The sequence below is a fragment of the Micrasema longulum genome, unplaced genomic scaffold (genome assembly GCF_059751315.1).
Source record: "Micrasema longulum isolate JH-2025_06_02 unplaced genomic scaffold, ASM5975131v1 h1tg001067l, whole genome shotgun sequence".
Classification (NCBI taxonomy): Eukaryota; Metazoa; Arthropoda; class Insecta; order Trichoptera; family Brachycentridae; genus Micrasema; species Micrasema longulum.
In genome coordinates, this window is record NW_028278255.1 from 60,076 (window position 1) to 81,237 (window position 21,162).

The 21,162-nt window shown below is 32.1% G+C and overlaps 1 protein-coding gene across 3 annotated transcripts in view; it reads right to left on the reverse strand.

Annotated features, from left to right (window-relative positions):
* LOC148277223 (monocarboxylate transporter 12-like) overlaps window positions 1-21,162 on the reverse strand; it is a 130,475-nt gene that overhangs the window by 38,766 nt on the left and 70,547 nt on the right. The window contains exon 1 of one of the 3 annotated variants that reach the window (XM_088233178.1): window positions 14,151-14,533. The exons of the other annotated variants lie outside the window; for them this stretch is intronic. The gene's annotated coding sequence lies outside the window, so the exon portion shown is untranslated. Of the gene's footprint in view, window positions 1-14,150; window positions 14,534-21,162 lie in introns of those variants that run through there. 3 annotated transcript variants of the gene reach the window in all.

The following is a 21,162-nucleotide window of genomic DNA, read 5'->3' on the forward strand; positions in this document are numbered from 1 at the left end:
ACAAGTGAAGAAAACATAGGATACATAAAATCAGCAGAAAATAAAGAAATAACATAAGGAAAATAAAACCAGAAATTACAGCATAGGTATGTAGCAAATTAACAATAAATAATGAGTTTAAATATAAAAAAAGTATTGAAGTAATTGGAGTAATTGGAGTAACAGAGGCGATGTATCATAGTATAAACAGTAAAATAAGTAGAACACTTAGTACAGATTTTCCTTACTTGTAAACAGATTTGAATAAAAATAATACTGATTGTCTTGTGATTTTGTTTAATGAATTTATTAGCTAAAAAAAAAACATGAGTTTTGCTCATTCTCTCCTATATTATGTATTATCAAATTAACTGTGGATTTTTATTGGCTCTAGTGCTGTTGGCATATTTCTACTTATTGTTGTGTAATAGCTGTAAAAATCCATAACAAAATAAAATAAATAAATAATTTTAAAACTTACAGCTCAAACAAAACAAAATATTCGGTGAACATTTTAATAGGCGAAAGTCTAGTAAAGAAACTACGAAAACACTGTACATCATACAACTCTCAAGTATAAAAAAATATACTTTACAAATATGTATAAAATGTTTTTTTTAGTGTAGCATAAGAATTCGTATAATATTGTTTAGTGTTAGTATATAAAATAAATTATCACTATTAAACTAATGTAAATCTTTAATCAGCCTTACGGCTGTGATGTGCATTTTATTTTGAATGGCGTGTTAGTGCTCTGTGAATAAAAATCTCCTAGCAGTTTCGCTGCATCTCGACTTCAATACGCCGTGAAGTGGGTAAATAGAAAACAATTTTCTGAAATGGAGACTTGAAATCGTGAGCATGAAGCCAGAGCGTGCATTTAATAGCCGAGTGCAAAGCCACTTTAAATGTAATTAGTAGCAAAGAATTAACGTTTGCAAAATATTTTCGTAAACCTGTTCTCCTAAGATTGGTCGTGGTTTCAACTTTCAACGCCTGTTAAGTAGTACTACTGGCACAAGTCCTGAAACAATCAACATTCACTACTCATAATAAGAATGTTATTTTATTACTAACCATTCACATTTAACAAATCTTGCGTTACCATCGACAATCCGAAATAAAGAGATAGCACATCACGATACATACGAATGATTGGTCTGTTAAACAGCCTACTGAGAGAGGTGGATCTTTTCCATGTTGGGATTACCAGTTTAAGCCTCTTCCTCTCTAACTATGTATCATAATGTGTATTAGTGACCTATTCAAATTTATGCAAAAGCTTTACTTATGTATGCATAAAAAAAATATGAAATACCTCCCATAACACTAAACACAACTACTAGAGTCACTAGACATTCCACCCTGATGCTGCAAGAGCAATAAAAAATTAAAACAACTTTCGGTCAAAGAGGATTGGTCTACTTCTCCATTAAAGTGTACAACCTACATCTATTATCCATAAGGATAAATACTCTTACTATAAAATCGCCATTAAGAAATGGACAATGGAGGTGGGATGCGCACGGATTGATGCGTGGATCAGGCCAAATAGGTGGACAAATGTTTTCATTTGTTTATGTGTTTCTATTATGTTTTATATGTATTTGATATTACGATTCAATTGTTTAATAAGGCATGTTTCAAAATTATATAAAATGTCTCCATCGAGACGGGACACACAAGTGAGAGAACATTATCATTAATGTAAAAAAAGTAATATATATATTGAATGAATTCAATAATAATACGATGAATACGAAATACTATGAATACAATAATAAAATGGCCAATGGATTTGTCAACGTGCGAGGGAGCTATTATTTGTGGCTGGTAGAGCTGGCACACGCGCTGGCACATACGATGGCGCGCGATCCGTCTGTTGTCTATAATATTGCTCTCAAGCTCATACAGAGTAATGGTGGGAATAATCGAATTAAAATAATCGAAATATTGGATTATTAAAAAGATCGAGGCATTTCGAAATGCTTACAATTAATCGAGTTCACTCGTACTAATCGGAAAAGTAATCGAGATATCTCGAGTGAATTCATTCGAAATGGTTTTCCGGGACAGTCAAGATATGAATTCGGACTTGAGATTCCGAGACAATCGAAATATGATTTCGGACTTAAGGTTTCGAAACAATCGAAATATGATTTCGGACTTGACATTTCGAGACAATCGAAATATGATTTCGGACTTGACATTTTGAGACAATCGAGATATGAATTCGGGCTTTACATTTCGAGATAACCGAGATATGAATTCGGACTTTACATTTCAAGGCAATCGAGATATGATTTCGGACTTGAAATTTCGAGACAATCGAAATATGATTTCGGACTTGACATTTCGAGACAATCGAGATATGAATTCGGACATGACATTTCAAAAGCAATGGTAATTAATTTTAATGATTTTTCGGAAGTGTAAAATATCATTCGTGTTCAATAAAATTCAAGTATGTAATGTTAAATAAATTGTTGCTATAGGTTCGTGTGTATAATATAAAGGGACTAGCCTGAGCTGATTAAGACGTGGGTAAACATTCACAACTTTTATAATTTTTTTGTGTCGTATTATCAGCGCTATGGTTTTAATTTTTATTTTATTTTGAAATTACTCTGCGTGAGACGTATTAAGTTCACGTCTTTTAGTTTGTTTCCCGGAAATAGGATAACTATCATCATCATCCCCTTTCCACACCTAATGGTGGATAGGGCACTGCATTGGTAAACCAATCGCAGCGCATCTTAATCATTTTGTATTACATGAAGGTAAGACTATCAGTCTTACGCTTCAGATACCAGTCCAGGGACTATGAAATATTTTAGTGTGAAAACACCCTTATACACATACATTTTCAAGCAATTTACAATTTCTTGCTCTAATTTTTACCGTGCGTAATAAAACATGTTTTATATCAAATTTACCGTAGGGCTGAACTCCCTCATTATTACTTTAAAGTATTTTGTTATTACACATGTATTTGTTTACCCCCCCCCCCTCCCCCAACAGTCAGCAATTTTATTTTTTTGGCCGTTTTCTGACATTTCACGGTAAAAAAAAACGATTTATTCGATGTTTGAATTCGATTATTTGCATGTATCTAATGCTTGTATTTCGATTGTCTAAATATTTCGATTATTCTCGTCATTAATACAGAGTGATAATGAACAGCTTAGAATAAAACTTATAAATACTGTGTAAACATTGATCGACATTTAATTGAACTTACACGTGTTTCCGCCAGTTGACAACAATACGAACACCGTATATTTACGTATAAATAAATTACCAATACATTGTAAACATCTTGTCAAATTTATGTATGTACTGAGTGACAAAAACAGTAGACGAATAACAGTTAATAAAATAAATGCTCAAAGACAAAATAAATCATTAACTTCTCTCGTCTGATAATATTTTATGATCCTCCCCATATTATTTACATAAATACATACATACGAGTAAAATATGTATTCAGTTGGCTGAGGCTGAGAGCAATCTGAACAAAGCACACTTGAGACAAATAACATTTTAAATCATCTCAGTTTAGTAAAGCAGGTTAGTAAATTACTTTAAATCAGAACTTGAGATGATTAAGATCATAAAGTCTGATCATTTCACTGAGTGTAATTAATAACAGAAAATAAAAGAATAATTTATATACCAGGGGCAAATCGTCCAAATAAGAGATTATGCACAGCTTACCGATAATAATGTCTTACGTAAGTATGTTTATGGGAAAATAATTGTTATTCCTTATAAATCATCACCACCGTTTATATCTTTCTACAAAAAAAAATATATTTAAAGTGGGCCCAGCCCGTTCTAAAGAAACTAGCCGATTACTCCATACAAAAAAGTTAACAATTTTTTTACCTTGCAGTGACCGGAAACCAATGTTCGAATACCAATTTATCAAAATTCTCTGTCCTCACAAATTATGTAAACCGAAACACAAAAATAATCATGTATACGTTCACATCTAATTTGGACTAAATACAATAATTGATATCAAACTTTCGATTGTGTTCATTTAATCTATTTACGAGCATGTACAGCAATAGTAAAACATTAAAAAATTACTTAAGATCAAGAATCAAAGTTACAAGAACTTCCACGGAGAATTTTCACAAACGTAAGTTTTAGGTTGGTATATACCTATTTATCTACCTACGATTACTGTTTTTAGGACAGTATCATACACATATCTTTTTATACACTTAATCCGACTTTTTACGAACGAAAAACGCTAAACGTTTAATGTTTTAAATAACAACTAATTGTCACTTAGACCAATGGTGATGCGCAATATGCACAATGTACATGATATATTATAATCAAGCCCTATCGGGTTTTTTATTGAAATGGAATATTCCAAGTCTACGGGGTCAAATACAGAAGTATGATATAAAGGCAATATACACTAGACGGGAAAGAGGAGCAAAGAGGAGAAAAAAGAGAAGACAGATAATACCAAAGTAGATAGAGGGGAAATGGTCCAACGACAAAGGGGTATCTCATAAGTAAAGGAATGGAATAGTACACAGTACATATCGTATAATAAAGTCAGTTTCACAGACCCACAAATAAGTCTAAATTAAACACCTACATCAAAGAATGAAATATAAAACAAGTATAAAATTTTATTCATCGTCGTCATTACGCCAACTGCAGCATAATTAATATTTTTTAGATGGTCAGTCTTACGCTTCAGGACTATGAAATATTATAAAAGTAAAAACACCTTATTGAATAAATACTTCATGTCAATTATGGCGGAAATCGAACTCGAGTCCTCTTACATGGTAGGCAAACGCACTGAGCATTTGACCACAAAAATGAAATGAAATCTATAATACTTTTATTTGTACCTATGTACTATGTACGGTAATTTTTTTTTTTGCCATGAAACGACGATAAATTTTAATACAACTTGTTCGGGGTAAAATTGGTAGCTGGTTGTTTTTTATATTTTTGACAAAGAGATAGTTTATAATTGCACATTATTTACCGTATTGTTGCATGTAAGAATGAAGTTTTAGGAAATTTTAATAAACGCCGATTTTGTCGGCGTAGTTGAAATTAAAATTATTTTCCAGCTTTGCATATTCAAATTAAGTAGAATGGAATTATGGTTTATTGAATTGCAATTTTAAAAAAAAATTCTAATCATAAGGAAATAATTACGGCTACTTTAGTTTTCAATCCACACAACATGAGTTTAATCGGGAAATGAAAGCATGTTTCACATATTTAGTTAAAACCCGTAATCGGGTGTATACCTGAAACTGAACACCTTAAACAAACCGAGTTTTTAAAATTAATTCTTAAGTAACTGTTTTTGATTTTTTAAAAATATTATTTTTAAAAACTTACATATTTATAATTATACATATTTTTTTAAATATTTAAAGCACTTATCTTGTGGTTATTCAGTGTAATAAAATTAATAAAACAACTTTGTTTTTAACCACTATTTTTTTATTTTTTTCCACCGACCGGTTTCAAAGCAAAAAAGCTTCTTCGTGAATGTTTACGTAACTAATGAATTATTTCCTATTTTATTTTATCCATGTTTACTAAGTACTACGCGAAAAAAAATACTTATTAGCTCCATGTGTATTATTTAGTAAACATAGATAAAATAATATAGGAAATAATTCATTACTTACGTAAACCTTGACGAAAAAGCTCGTTTGCTTTGAATCCGGTCGGTGGAAAAAAATAACAAAATAGTGGATAAAAGCAAAGTGGTTTTATTTATTTTATTATTTATAATTAATTTAATTAGGTATCTCATTTGTGATTTATCATATTAATGAATCGGCAAAATTTTAATTGAATTAATAAGATGTTTGTTTTAAAATAAGTTCATATTAATGAATCGGCTTAATATTAATCGGCCGAATTAAGGCAGCTTATTTGCATTTTTTATTTATGAAATCGTGATTTTAAATAAAATAAATTTAGTATTGTTATATTCAAAGTAAGAAATCTCTGTATACTTATTTAAAGGTGTATTGTATTGTAAAAAAAGAGTAAGGATGGTTTAAATTAAGAACAACATAACAAAAAATGATACAATAATTGAGATAGAGATTTAATTTCACAGAGGAATGTCTGTTCTTCAGTTTACGTGGTGAATAAACAGATTGCATTGATAAACGTCATTATATAATAGTAAACTATTCAAAAACGTTAGTATAGCATATTATAACAAAACAATATAAAGAATGTCAGTAGAGGTTAAGTGGTATTAGATAATTGCATACAGAACTAAATTATGTAGGCACAATTTATTATATGTCAAGGTTATAATAATAAATCAGAACCAATTACAGGAACTAAACAGCCGCTTACATGTCTGACATTATATTTTATAAATACAAAACAAAGCCATTGAACTGATAACAAAGCTGATAATAATTATGAAATCAACTGTAAACGAGTAAAATGTGAATAACCCTTAGAACGGGTTTCGATGCTGCAGAAGTGTATACAACATCTTAGAACTTTCTCTGTTTAATCTTTAAAAAAAGTGAAATAAATCTCTGCTGTACTTGTTGCGAATATTTTAGTACAATAGAGTGCTACAGAATCCCTATAGGATAGTTACGAGTACAGCCTGAAGCAGTGTGTAAGAGGTGTTTTAAGTAGGTGGGGGGTGGGGGGGGGCTTTGTGTCAGATTTCCATGTTCACTGTTATTGCACAGTAGCTTACCATATACCATGTACCGCTAACCGCATCTGAGGACTAAAGTCTCATTGGGGGTGCGGTGCTCAGATAAAAAAATGCTAGAAGCCGAACGGAAAAGGCTGCCTGAAGGAAATCTGTGTAATCTAGACTTATGCCATTAAAATTAATCCATTTCCATTGTCTAGAAAAAAGATACGTTACAAGGAAACAATATAAAGATCTATAAAAATAGTCGTGATCGTAGAACAAAGACGGATCTGCAAAAAATGCGACATTGACTTTCTTTTATATTTGATCTTGAAAAGGTTATATAAAGGGCCTTACTAATTAGATTTCCTTATACCATATTTATATTAAGAAATAAGTATACTCGGTTTAACTATTTATAACCGATAGAACAAAAGCTTAGTTATAAAAATGTTTACAACCTATAATAATAATTCACAGGTTATTTCATGCTTAATTTTTTTAAACAGTCAACACTGGTATGTGCGCGTGCGCAGTAACTTTTATAACAACACAAACAAGCGTCAAAGTCAAATCGAGACTACTGTCAGTGTAATTGAGAGCAAACATGGAGAAAACCGTTAGAAAAGGAAATCAACATTAGGAAGAAGCGGAGAAGTTAAAAACCAATTATTTAGTTTATTCGTGTTTCTTTTTCATCACAATTAATTAAAACACACACAAACAATTATCATTTCAGATAGTATTTAAACAAATAATTAAAAATCACGTAAATCGCATTGAGAAGGCCGTATTTCGAATTTGTTTGAAATTGAAAAAAAAACTGATAAACTATCTATTTTGATTACCGAAAAATATGACTTTTGGTAGACCGCGTGCTTATTCCAGCGTTATACCACATATATGCAGGTATAAGTTTCTATGGTCGCTATCCCAGATTTAAACTGAGTTTAACTCTATGCGAGCTTTATAAGTAATACTTTTTGCTATACCATCATTATTCTACCACTATTCTCAAGCTTAACTTTATACCCGATTTATAAGTAAGGCCCATAGACTTTATATTCCAGGCTTTAAAAAACAATTATACATGTAACTAACCCAAGTATCGAATGATATACTTTTGTACGTTTCAAGTTGTGACATGAAGTGACTTTTTTTTAAACCTCTCTCGTGTAAAGTTGAATAAAATCACATTCGTCGTTGTTCTACGATCATGACTAAATGGGTTATTCAATTAGTTTTTTTTCAATGGTCGTATTTGGACGTATCAGATTATAATTTCTGTATTTCTAAAGCATTACTTTTTGTAGATTGTTTGTAATATTTTTATTCACGTTTATATATCTGTGGCTTGGACTTGGTCATAAAAGGGCCAATGTCAAATTTCATTTTTCTCTTGTCACCATTTTGCAGGGAGTCGATGTCAATTTAAAAAAAACTTTTATATTAAACTATTTTATGCACACATACATGTGTTGAAATGTTTTAAATTATTTTTTGCTATCGTAGACCTCAAACAGTTCACTATAACGGCACAAAATGACTAAATTATTACTCTGTTCTATTGATTTAACTTACTGTGTTTTATAAGATTGTAAGGTCGGCCCTCTAGAATGGTCATCATTTCACGGCTGTATTAAAGCTAACTTTAACAATATATTGATACTTAGAAAAAAACATGATTTTGCATTCAGTTTTAGTTACTTCTGGAAGTACAACGTTTGTTACTTAAATAGTTTTTTATATTTTCTTGGGAATATTGTACGAGCCTCACAGCACCTAAGAACGATTTGGTAAGTTTTAAAAAGAAAATTCAAACAAAAGAAAACTTTCTGGTGTGAAATACAGGAAAATTATTCTCAGTGAAAGGTTACAGCTAAATTTGGTGGTATGAGATTGTTTTTTATGCTATCAATCCTGTTTATCTTGACCCTTCCCTAATGCGAATAACAAAAACGTAATTTAAATACTTTTCAAGAATAAAATATAATATTACGAATCTACTCGTTTAATGAAAAATGCCGAATCAGTGATAAACAAGATAAAATTTCTTATATTTCACGGCCGTTCAGATGCGCAATGAGTTTTTCTGGGTTTATTATGCGGTGCGTCGTTTGTACTCTTTTCCGAGGTTTCGGATCGCATTACAATAGCGGTTTCCAACCTTCATGGTACTACAGTACGTCCCCCTCAAAAAATAAAAAAATCCGCGCCTCTCAACCTTTTATTGTCTTAATAGATATAATAAAATAGACACGTTTTAAATAATAAAAAAAACTTGCTTACAAAAAAAAAATGTTAACAGCAATGAACAGAATGATAAAAAGGCTTTGCTTTAACATACACGTACTAGTATATTTAATTTAGTATTATATTTTTAAATAATTCCAAATTTAATGCGAGAGTTATTGTTTATTGGCACAAAATTTATCAAATCTTGAGGGCAATGTGGAGAGTGCCACTTTTATGACCTTTTCGACTACTGACCTGGGCCGCGATTACAACGCGAAGCTAACGATGTCATACATAAATTATCCCGAGCAATTCCGAAGATACATTACCGACCCCCCACCTTCAAGGTTTGAGGTAAGCACATCGGTATATACCGACGGGTCTAGTACCTCATGTTACAAATTATATCTCAGAAACGGTTCACAATTTATTGAACACATTTGCCTTGTTTTACAGCCCTTGGGGTGTGTATATGTAACGTTATGAACTTAAGATATATACCGTGTTGCAGTCAATGCTGAATGCAGCTTATCAATTTGAAATCTACGTCGATTCACGGTCTACGCTTTGGGATGGGATGTGTGTGATTAAAATAATTCTAGTATCCAGTTGGAAATAAATCAAATAAAAGCGTATACAGTGAAACGAAAACAGAAAAAATTCTAATGTTTGAAGCCTATGTAAAAACTAAAATATGCTATACGCAACTACTATGGGGAACGGGATATCAAAATGACATAAACAGTCTACAAAGACAACAAAATCAAATATTAAAGTTAGTATATGACCTTCCCTATCTGCAACTGGAGAACTTTTTAAACAAACTAAGCAATTAAATATACCTGAACTCTTTCAACTAGAATCATTAAAATTTATCCATAAATTAGCCACTAATGTAAGTAGACGAAGAACTAAAACTTGTAAAAAATTGTAGTCAACATGGACATAATACGAGAATATCAGACAAATACCATATTCAACTTTCTAAAACAAGACAAGGACTATTGAACCAGGGACTGAAATTATACGATAAACTACCAGACAAAACTAAACAAAAGACTCAGACAAACTTTTCAAAAGATGTAAAAAATATTATTTTAAACAACAGATTTTGAATGAAAAATGTTTATATTATTTTTTTAATGAAAGTAATAATCCGTAAGGGTTTATAAATTTTTTTTTTAAATTAAAAAAAAAAACAGATTTCAAATTAACAAGCTGTATACTACAGCAACGACTCCGAGATGGTACAGATCCTAAGTACATAACGTTACATATCATATATCTACACAAATAACATCAACCCCGATGATAGACGCTGTAATGGGTACCAGGAAACCGAAAATCTATTACAACACATAACACATAACACAACGCTTTAATTGATTGGTTATTGTTCTCAAGAACTGGTGACGTTTTAAAGTAGTTCATTTTTGGCAAAACGATTTTTATTATTTTTTCCATACATTTTCGAGAAACTTCGCAGTACAATTAAATGTTCTAATTTTTACCGCGTGTTAAATTTTTTTTAATATCCAACTTTCCGTAGCTCTGAACTTCATCGTTCTAAGCAATTGTAGTTAAATAATATGGAATCAGGATAATCTAACATCAGATCGTATACAGACTCAATAAAATAAGACCATACTGACCTCAAAACAGTAGGATATCCTAGTAAGCAATCGCAAACGTCGTCTTAAAACATTTTACCAAGTGTATTTGTGCGAATAGCAATCGGCTGCTGTGATTGGGCGCCATATTTAAAGCTCGGCAATTGAAAAATAAACATGTGTACCTACTTAATAAGATTCACGTATCTAAGTTTAGCCTCGAACTCGAGTTGCCAGAATGGACAGAAATGCAATTAACCCGGAAATTGTGGTCACCCTATAATCCCTACAATCCAAGCTAAAATACAGATAGTTGAGATTTGTAACAATAAAAATTATATTTAAAATCAATTATTTATTGTATATCCGTGTAAAAAGTCTTTTCTAAATCTATATCAGTTTGTATTGAAAAATGTCTTCCTAAGCACGGGTTTTTGAGGAATAAGCTAATCTTTATATATATGATTCCTCTGTACGTGTGATGTCACTGTACTCCTTCTAGACGGCTTAACCGATTTCCGTGCGGTTTTTAGAGAAATATAGATCTTGGCGCTGTGCGTGTTCGTAGATATTAAAATCTTCAATCTAATATGTAAAAAAGAAGTAAGGAGCATAAATGTTTTATTCGTCAATCTACCGGGATTGCATTCGAGGAGAATGCATTTACAAAAAATGGAAAGGTGTTGTTTTTTGTGCATAAAAAGTTTGTTTTTGAATGTTTACAAACAGGGTTTTTTGTTTGTTGTTGATCTTAATCAGATCCTTTTCTTAAATTCCTTTTAATTTCTACCCATTTATTTCTTTTTACTGGATTTTTTGGAAAAAACAAAAATTAAATTCAATACATTTAAAAAAATCGTTTTCCTACATAAGTACACCCCTCTGTTGGTGAGACGACCAGAGTTTGACGTTTGGAAAAAGAAAGCCATATTTAAAAAAAAAACATATTTTATGTTTTGGAATTCAACCATAAACAAGTGCCTATGTACCTACTTAAATTCAATACATTAACCATTTTTAGTTTTGGAATTTAATCACAAACAAGTACCTAGATTAAAAGTATTTTTCCAAGCTAATAGCAGGCAAGCTAACGTTCGGGCAGGACAACGTCTGTCGGGTCCGCTAGTTAAATTATGTAATGTATTCTTGTGAAGTATTAAAATAAAAACAAAATGAAATTAAGAATCATATATTGTCCTTTTATGCCAGAAGAATTATGGTCAAACTACATTTTTTTAAATATTTTATTTTCATTTTATTTAAATTATATAATCACACATTTTACAGTTTTCAAAATTTCAAATGTTATATTTTTACTAAAACTAAAATCCCACCGAGCCACTTTCTGTAGCTTGTTGGTGGAGATTATATTTATACTAACTTATATAACATTATCTACATTTATAAAAACAATGAATAACAGATATAAATTAACAGCCGGAAAGATCAGAATATACATGTATATACAAATAATAATATAAATATTTTTTAAATACAAGAAAATATATGAAAAATTAAAATATATACACATAAGCTACTATTCATATATAAACTCTTGATCTCTCCACTAGCCACTCTCTTATTTTGCTCTTGTTATATTGTGAGTTAAATTTAAGTTCTTTCGGCAATAAATTAAAAATACTAGGTACTAAATATTTCAGAGTTCTATTACCATACTTATTACATACTTTTGGTACTACCGAACCATCATTATACGTGAAGCGTGTATTATGGTTATGTTTAAGAGGAAATTTGAATTTCATAATTGGTAAGTCAGTCTAAACTTTTCAGAAATCACAGTTTTTTTTTTTAAATATAAAATTTTGAATGAAATGTTCTAACTCAAATTAAAAAAAAATAAGCAAAAAGCGTATTATTTTATTAATAACCTTTATTTTTTGGTAAAACATTGGTTTCTTAACGAAATGGAGTGCGTTTTAAGTCAAAGTCACATCCGCCAAAATCCTGCCTTATGGGGTTTCTCAATTGACCGATTCTGTTTCAACTGAGTTTTAGGAAGGGCTGTAATTTATAAGTAAAGGGTTGTCAGTCGCCAAATTGTCTAAATCCTACTACAGTAACTTAGTACTCAGACTCGCAAACCATTATTTTAAAACATAAGGCACTCCATGCTAGGAATTTACCTACCTGCTTACTATACTTTTAATAGCCCCCCCCCCCCCCAGCAAATATTAGTTTGTGTAAACGTTTAATTACGCCTAACGGCGCAATTCGAAGCTCTTCTTAGTTACAGGGTAGCACTGATTAGAATACGTTTTCAAAATATAATAAACGGGAGTTAACTTTATGTTGCATTCCCCAAAATTCAGTGAAAATAAATTAATGGGTCGGAATTATAAGGAATTTGAGGAAAGAATCTGATTGTGATCCACCAAAAAGGAATTTTGATTTTTAACTAAAATACAAACTTTTTTATGTACCGAAAATGAGTATCCTCCAATTGTTAGTATCGTGTGCATATTAAACAATTAAACTTAGTAACTATTGGTACGTTTTCGAGTCACTACATTAAAAAATAGTTTACTCTATAGGGCGAGTCTATATATGAGTATTTCTTATGTATCTACTCTCACTGCCTCCACCTTCCATGGAATCATTTCTCTACAATACCGCAGAGTGTGTGCGGACCAACTACTGCTTTACAAAATTATGACAGGAATGGTTGACTGTACAGAGCTGCTTGGTTTAATAACAATACATGTGCCAGCCAGGATTTGTAGACGGTACCACCTGTTTCATGTACCAATAAGTAAAACATCGTATGTTATAAATGCTTTTTTTCGTAGGACTTTTTCAATGTACAATACAAAATTTAAAAATATAGATTACACAAACATCACTCTGTCAGATTTAAAATTTACACTAAAAATGTATTATGTAACTTAGTAGACATTATAATAATAAATATGTACATCTCCCCTCCCCTCCTTATCCTCTCTTCAAGCATTTTTGTCCTTATCCCGCAAAATTTACAGTAACTTAATGTTTTGAAAATAAATATTTAAAAAATCTTTGATTATTGAGTACATGAAAATAACATTTTTGTATATATAAATTGTATGTATTTATTTGATATGTAATATATTTTCTTTACTAACTTTGTATACTATGTGGAAATCTGTTATTAGTTCTGAGTTTATACACTATATCTGTTTGTTTACTAAAAATATGTATGTAGAACTGTCGATTTCCCAAATAAAATAAAATAAAATACGAGTATAACAAAATAATAACTATAAAATGAAGCAAAGGTAAGTAAAATTATCACAATTTTAAAGAAAAAAAAACATATGCCACGCCACGTGGAACGCATCAAGTTTCAGTCCTGTTATTCTATCACAGTTTTATTTCGTAAATTCGTTCGTTCGACATATATCCATCTCACTTTAACGCAATCAAGACCGTATTTCGCTCTCGTTCCTTCCCATACGATACGAATTAATTTACGAAGCGGATTAGTTACAGAATAAGGCCACAGTTTCTTCAATTGAAATATATCGTCTTAGCCTACTCCATACCATAGTGGAGTTCGGTAACAAAAATTTGATAATTAAGATGTGTTGATGTTAACATTATTTATGAATCTCAAAATCATTTACAGATTTATATCGAAAATAAATGTGACATACCGTTTCATAATCCTTTTGTAATGATCGAAGCATGACGAAACTACTCCAAAACAACATACACAAAATCAAATAATTACATACAGTAATTAACACTGGAACACTAACTTTAAAGTAAATACAATTATTTCAAATTGTAAGTACACAAAATATCAAAATTGATAACTGTTGACATCAGCACGCACACGCGGCCGCTTCAAACTTGAAGCATTTGAACACACTGTCAGTATGCCATTTCAGAAAAATTCGCGAGAACCGCGAGCATTTGTTTTGTTTTCTTCTATAGTCAAAATAATGACAGTTCTGATGTTTACGCTAGCGACTCTAGCGACGAATCGGCGCAACTCGGAACAAGCGACCGCGCGGGAAATAAAACTGACAATACTGAACCGCGACAACTGAACTCTTTTTGGTCATAGATCGAATGTACGTATATAGATATTGTATTACATTGGTTCGTACGTACTTCCTCGCGACCTTTGCCAATGCATGGATATAATATTCATGTACATTGTACATATATATTTATACACACAATCTTCGCGCCGACGATCGCTGGCGCTGTGTCGAGCAAGTGGCAGCAAGTGATATGTCTATGAAATCAACAAAGAGATAAAAGAATGACGAAAACGCGTGTGATAAAAGAAGTATGAGTGAACGTTGGTATAGTTACGAATATCGCTACGTGAGTCATGTATTTACAAAATATGCCATCCGCCATAAACAAATTATCAGAAATTTAGAAAACGTGTAAAATAATTTTCAGTAAGAACGAATCATTGCCATTCACTTAACTTATTGTATGTCTGCGTCACTAGGTAAACCTGTGGTAATTTTGTAACTAATTCGTTTCTAAATTCATTCGTACCGTATGAGAGGGAACGAGAGCGAAATACGATTTTGATTGCGTTAGAGTGAGATGGATATATGACGAACGAACGAACGTACGAAACGAAATTGTGACGGAATAAGTATCATGCATCGAGGCAAGAATTTCAGTATTTTTACTAACCCGTATCAGCCTATAGCGCCTGAAAGAACATAACTTTATTATATTGTCAAACAGAGATGAAGAACATTTTAGAGAAGGGAACATAGACATTAATTTACAGGGCTCATGCCACGTCGTTTGGCGTCGTTAGTTTACGAGGCCATTTTACAAACGGTGAAACATATTTTTTCAATGAAGAGGTTCAATTCTAAGGGAAATTGAATTTAAAAATGTATTCTTAGGCGCGGTAAAAATTAGAGTAATAATTAAATCGTACGGCGAAGTTTCTTGAAAATGTATGAAAAAAATAATAAAAACGAACTTTGAACGACGTCACTAGTTCTTTCCAATCAACCAATGATAAGAGAGTTGTGATACGTTTACGGTAAGTCGACTGACCAACCAGCAAAATTCTCCGAGAAAAGAGACTGTGGAATCATCTCCCATCAAAGATGTTACTACAGTATCTGTGTTAAAATCACGTCTGAAGAAACTTCTCCTTTCTCTTCCTTAATCTCTCCTCTTTTCCTGTTTCATCTTTTTTCCCTTTTTCCATTGAGTAATGGTATTGATTTATTTATACACAAATACACTTATTTCCATTTTTATATATCATTGGCTTTTTAATTTTTATTTTTCTGTTGAATATGTTTTGTAACTTGAATTATAAAAATTAAATTTTAATTTTATTGGTTGGTTGGAAGAAATTGCCATTTGGAAATAAGCCCGCCATCGTAAAATTAACATTATGAACAAAAAGTTAAATAAAAGAGAACTTAAGACGTCACACGCAGAATAATTTTAAAAATGCAAAACTTTGAAAAATCATACCGCTGATAATACGATACATGAGGGTATTTAAAGCAAACTTGGAAATCTCCACTAAAAATGAAAAATTAGTCATTGATGCCAAAATAAACTATACTTAAATATCTACCTACCTTAATAATAGCGTAATTCAAAACCGTCTCCAAATCTTGCAAAAACAGATTTCTATTATACTACTTGACACCGCAAACTTAGCATTCTCCATTGAGTTAGTAAAGCATAATTAGAAATCTCACAAAATTTTTTTCAAAGTTTTTCGTATGTAATATCTCAGTAACTCCTTCAATGGAGATTTCTAAGCTTGCTTCTTATACCCTCATATATATTTACTTTCTTTTAAAAATAATAATATTCTAGTATATTGACAAATAATAAAACATTAAAAACCACTGAACTTCCTCATTCTACCATCTGTTGATTTTTGAAGAGCTGAAACTTTTATTAATGCGGATAACATTTATCTATGTGAATTATTTCACCTACATTCATACTAGGCAACGCCTGAAAATATTTTTAGTAAAATAATATAATGTAAAATCTCACAAACGAGTATCACCACAAATGAGGTCCGTGGTTTGAGATTTACGTAGGCAGATAACTGTTTTCAGGCAGGTACTTAAGATTAAGTTGTCAAAATCTCGCCAAAATATTTAACCGGTTGAAGGAGGCATTTAGAGGCGGACATTCATTACAGGTCACTGATATAAAAGTAATAATATTGAGTACGAAACCGGTTGCGGTTATCCGCGAATAAACTTCTTTTACTTCTTTTTAAGACTAATATATTTTTTTGCAGTTGAAGGTGGCTTTTAATGTAGTGTAGTGGTTGGCGCGTTCGTCCATCATGCTTAAGGTCATGTGAGGGTCAGCATGAAATACTTCATCTCTCTAAATTCATAATTGCCTGTGCTGAGAAAAATCCATTTGAATGTTGGACACAACAAGTCTTTTCCGGTCTTCCTTATTTATATTTTTGACACGATGCATACTCATGAGACCACCTTAGTGCCTTTAAATCACGAGATCCTAACCAGTGGGGCACGCCCTACTTGGGGGGTGTAGAGTGACTCACAGCGGTGACTCGATGGCTCCAAAAATAAACTGTACATTAAAAATTATGCCGTTTATCCTATTATCGGTAAAGCAGCACTGCGTGTCCTATTACTATTTTTAACTACCTATAATTTAACGCAGTTATGCAGAAAGCGGCTAGCCATAGAAAAGTGAAACTGAGATAATAGCACTTTTGTGAAAAGAGTGAATAATTAATTCTGCTCAAGAGTTGGAATGTTTTTTACTTGTGGAAAATGATAAATAATACATGCGTTCGTTTTTTTATAATACAAAAAACAATTCAATTATACATTTGACCAGATTTAATGATTTTAATAACAGCCAGATTTAATATTGATTAAAACTTCATACAAACTCTGAATGTATGAGGTGACATTAATTTTCATGACATTTTGACAGCATGAAATTTTCAGAAGGTGATTATAATAGTTTTTTGTATGAAAGCGGCCTGGCTGTTTTAAACAGAACATAAAATTGACCTTCATGAATTTGATTACACAAATACCTCATTTTTTCAAAATTGTGGACTGGCTGCTTTCTGAATAACTATATCTATGTTAACATTTGTAAACGTAGTTTTTCAACTCTGTTGGGAATAAGACAAAACAAAGAAATAGGATACTGTATTTTTCAGACCGTAAGACGCACTTTGAAAATTCAATCAAAAATTGACGTACGTCTTGTCGTCCACAAAATACGGTAAATGTAGAAAATTATCTCCGCTTTGCACTGATTTCTATAAAGCCGAGGATTCACCAATTGGTTAATAAAGTGCAGCCCAGTCCTCTTAATAATTTTAATGATAAACTTTTGTAAATTGATTATTTACCTGTCATTTGACTAAAAATAAAAACTCCCATCATTATTTAAAAAGTTTGATTAATTTATTTAAAAAAAATTAGAATAGAGGGGGGAGAAAAATGATTTGAGGAGAATGTTGAGGGAAGCGCGCACGGTAAAAGGTTTGGAACCGATTTTTTTTATTGTTTCAAGAAATGAGACTTTTTGTAAAGAAATAACTATCTAACTAACTAACTAACTAACCATCACGCCATTTCCCCAGAGGGGTAGGCAGAGAGGATAGAACGCCACACCACTCTGTCCTGGCACACTTCCTTTGCTTCCTTCACATTCATACATCTTCTCATGCACGCACGTCGATTATTCCGACTTTTCACATGACCACTTTCAAGAATTTGTTGTACTTGATCATGCCATGTCTTTCTCGGCCTTCCTCGACTTCTACAACCAGACACATTCGCATCATAAATCTTTTTAGCCGTTCTTTCATCATTCATTCGCTCCACATGACCGAACCATCGCAAAAGACCTTTCTTAATTTTGTCGATAATGCTTAACTCAGCCTTGCATTCTGCTCTAATTTCGACATTAGGGCACCTATCATACATTGTTTTTCCGCACATTCGCCTGAGGGATCGCATTTCAACAGCATTCAGTCTACTTTCGTCCCTTTTTTTCCAACTCCATGCTTCGCTTCCATACATTAGGGTTGGTACCAGAACTCCATTATGAACTGCTAATTTAGCCTCTTGCGATAGACACTTATTTGCTACGACAGACTTTAAGGCACCATTAACTCTGTTACCGGCACTAACCCTCCTTTCAATATCCTTGTCCATATTTCCATCTCTAGTAAACATACTACCCAGATATACAATTTCTTCGACCTGTTTCAAACTATCTCCATTTACTACAATCTTACATTCAGTCATAGTTACATTTCTTTCAAAGACCATGACGTTCGACTTTTGCACATTCATTAGCAAATCACTCTCCTTGCACACTTCGTAAACCTTTGTAACCAAGGATTGCAGTTCCTCTTCGCTGTCAGCTAGGAGGACTGCGTCATCGGCGTACAGAAGGCAACTGACAGTAAGATTACTCATTTTCGCTCCCACATCCATACTTTTCAATTCTCTCATACATTTATCCATGTATATGTTGAATAACCACGGTGACATTACACATCCCTGTTTGACTCCTTTAGGGATGTCAAACCAGGAAGTTAATGACCCATTTACCCTTACACACGCTACACTATCTTTGTACAAGGAAGCAATAGCGCGGACAAGGTTGTCACTCACTCCATACTCCGATAGAACCATCCATAATTTTTTCCTATCAACTCGATCAAATGCTTTTTGCAAATCAACAAAAGCGCAAAAAAGCTTCTGGTTTTTCGCCAAAAACTTTTCTGTCATATTGCGTAATGCAAATATTGGGGTGCAATTATGAATCTTCTCCACCCCCTAGAGTTTGGGGATATTTATTTTTTCCATGCGACTAGTTTTTGCTTCATGTATGGCGACAATGATGATTAAACGTCAAAAAATATGAACACGTGAAATCAAACATGATGATTTTTATTTAGAACATTATTGCGACCTTAAGCATTACCCAAATTAATTAAGTTGAATTGAACAAACCGTATCAGTTTTATTTCAGTTTTTGACGCAGTTTTATACACCATTTGACATTTTTAAATCATCAGTGTGGCCATCATATGAAGCAAAGTGTCGTCGCATTAAAAAATTATTTTTTTTTAATTAATCACTCTCTAGGGGGTATATTTTTGACACCACCACTAAAGTAAGGGTAAAGAGGTAAATGGAATTAATGATTTGCAAAAGAAAACATATTTTTCAAAATAACTTTTAGCGGATTTTTATAAATGCTATTTTTTAAACTAAACATCAAAGGATTTTATCAGTTGATAAAACTCAAAAAATGACATATTACTGCATTATTTATTGACTTGTTTTCTCAAATTTTGTCATTTAGATGGTTTTATCAGTATACCGACGATTTGTTTGTAAGATGGTTATCACGTAAACATTTCAATATCTCCGGACTGGCACCTGAGGCGTAAGACTGATCACCTTTTCTTCCTGTAACATGTAACATACATTACATAGATACGCAGCATTTCATTTAACAGTGCAGTACCCTATGCCCCGCCAGGTGCAGATAAGGGTTTGACGATGATGATGATTTTGCGTGTATGTGACACATAAACCACCTTAAAATGTTAAAAAAAATCGGATTAAAAGCGTAGGAGCTTGACTGTATTAGTTTTAGAGTAATATGGACATGTCAAAACTTGGAATAATCGGCGTGCGTAAATGTATGAAAATAGGAGAGGTGAGGTATGTATGCAAGTACAGAGTAGTGTGGCGTTCAATTATCTCTGCCCACGACCTAGGAACAACGGCGCACAGTGGTTGGAAAGTCAAATCTGACTAGGCGTTCATAATTTTTTTTAAATATTAAAATTATCTTTTTTATATTATTGACGTATTCTGAAATGTCCAAACCTCCAGAAAATAATTAAATAATTTACTTATCGATACTATTTATTCGTAAGGGCGGTACCAAGTTTACCTTTCAATTCTAGAACTTTTCTGTGTTGTTTTAGTCGCGTTCGTTTACCCGAGTTCGTATAAGGCCTTTTTACTAAAAATTTATACAAAAACAGCTCAATTTTAATATGGATATGTCAATTGAAGGCATGTTATTCATAGTTTAAAATGAATTAAGCGATTTTAAAATAATTAAAAACAGTAAATCAATCAAATCAGAAGTACGATTTTTAGAGTATAAAAAAATGTTCATAAAGTTTGCCTCGACCTGCAGTTTTTTTCTCTGCAAGACTCCGCTTTTATTTTGATTTTGTGTTATTCTCTTAAATATTTTAATTTGAAAAACATCAAAAACAGCTGCCACCATGCGCCACTGCGGTTAATATTTCCTTTTTTTCCTTTCAGACTCAGACTACTTAATCTCTAGAAGGATTATGTTCGACGTTTGGCGCTCTAGTTCTGTTACAGCAAGAAATATAAAGTTTTAGCCCAAGTTTTAGAGGTGTTTCAAGGAATTAAAAAAATATGATTTGAATTGTATGCAGTTGAAATGTAGTTTCATATTTTAACAATGTTTTGAGTTTGTCTGAATTTTTGTCGACATGCTGGATTTCCTCCCTAGGGAGTTATATAGATCTAAATTTGTTGCACTGTTGCAAAACATTTTGAGATGGTAACATGGAAGTCTCGGCATTTACAAGGCTTATGACCTGTCATTAGCTGGTTTAAGTGGCCACTTTAC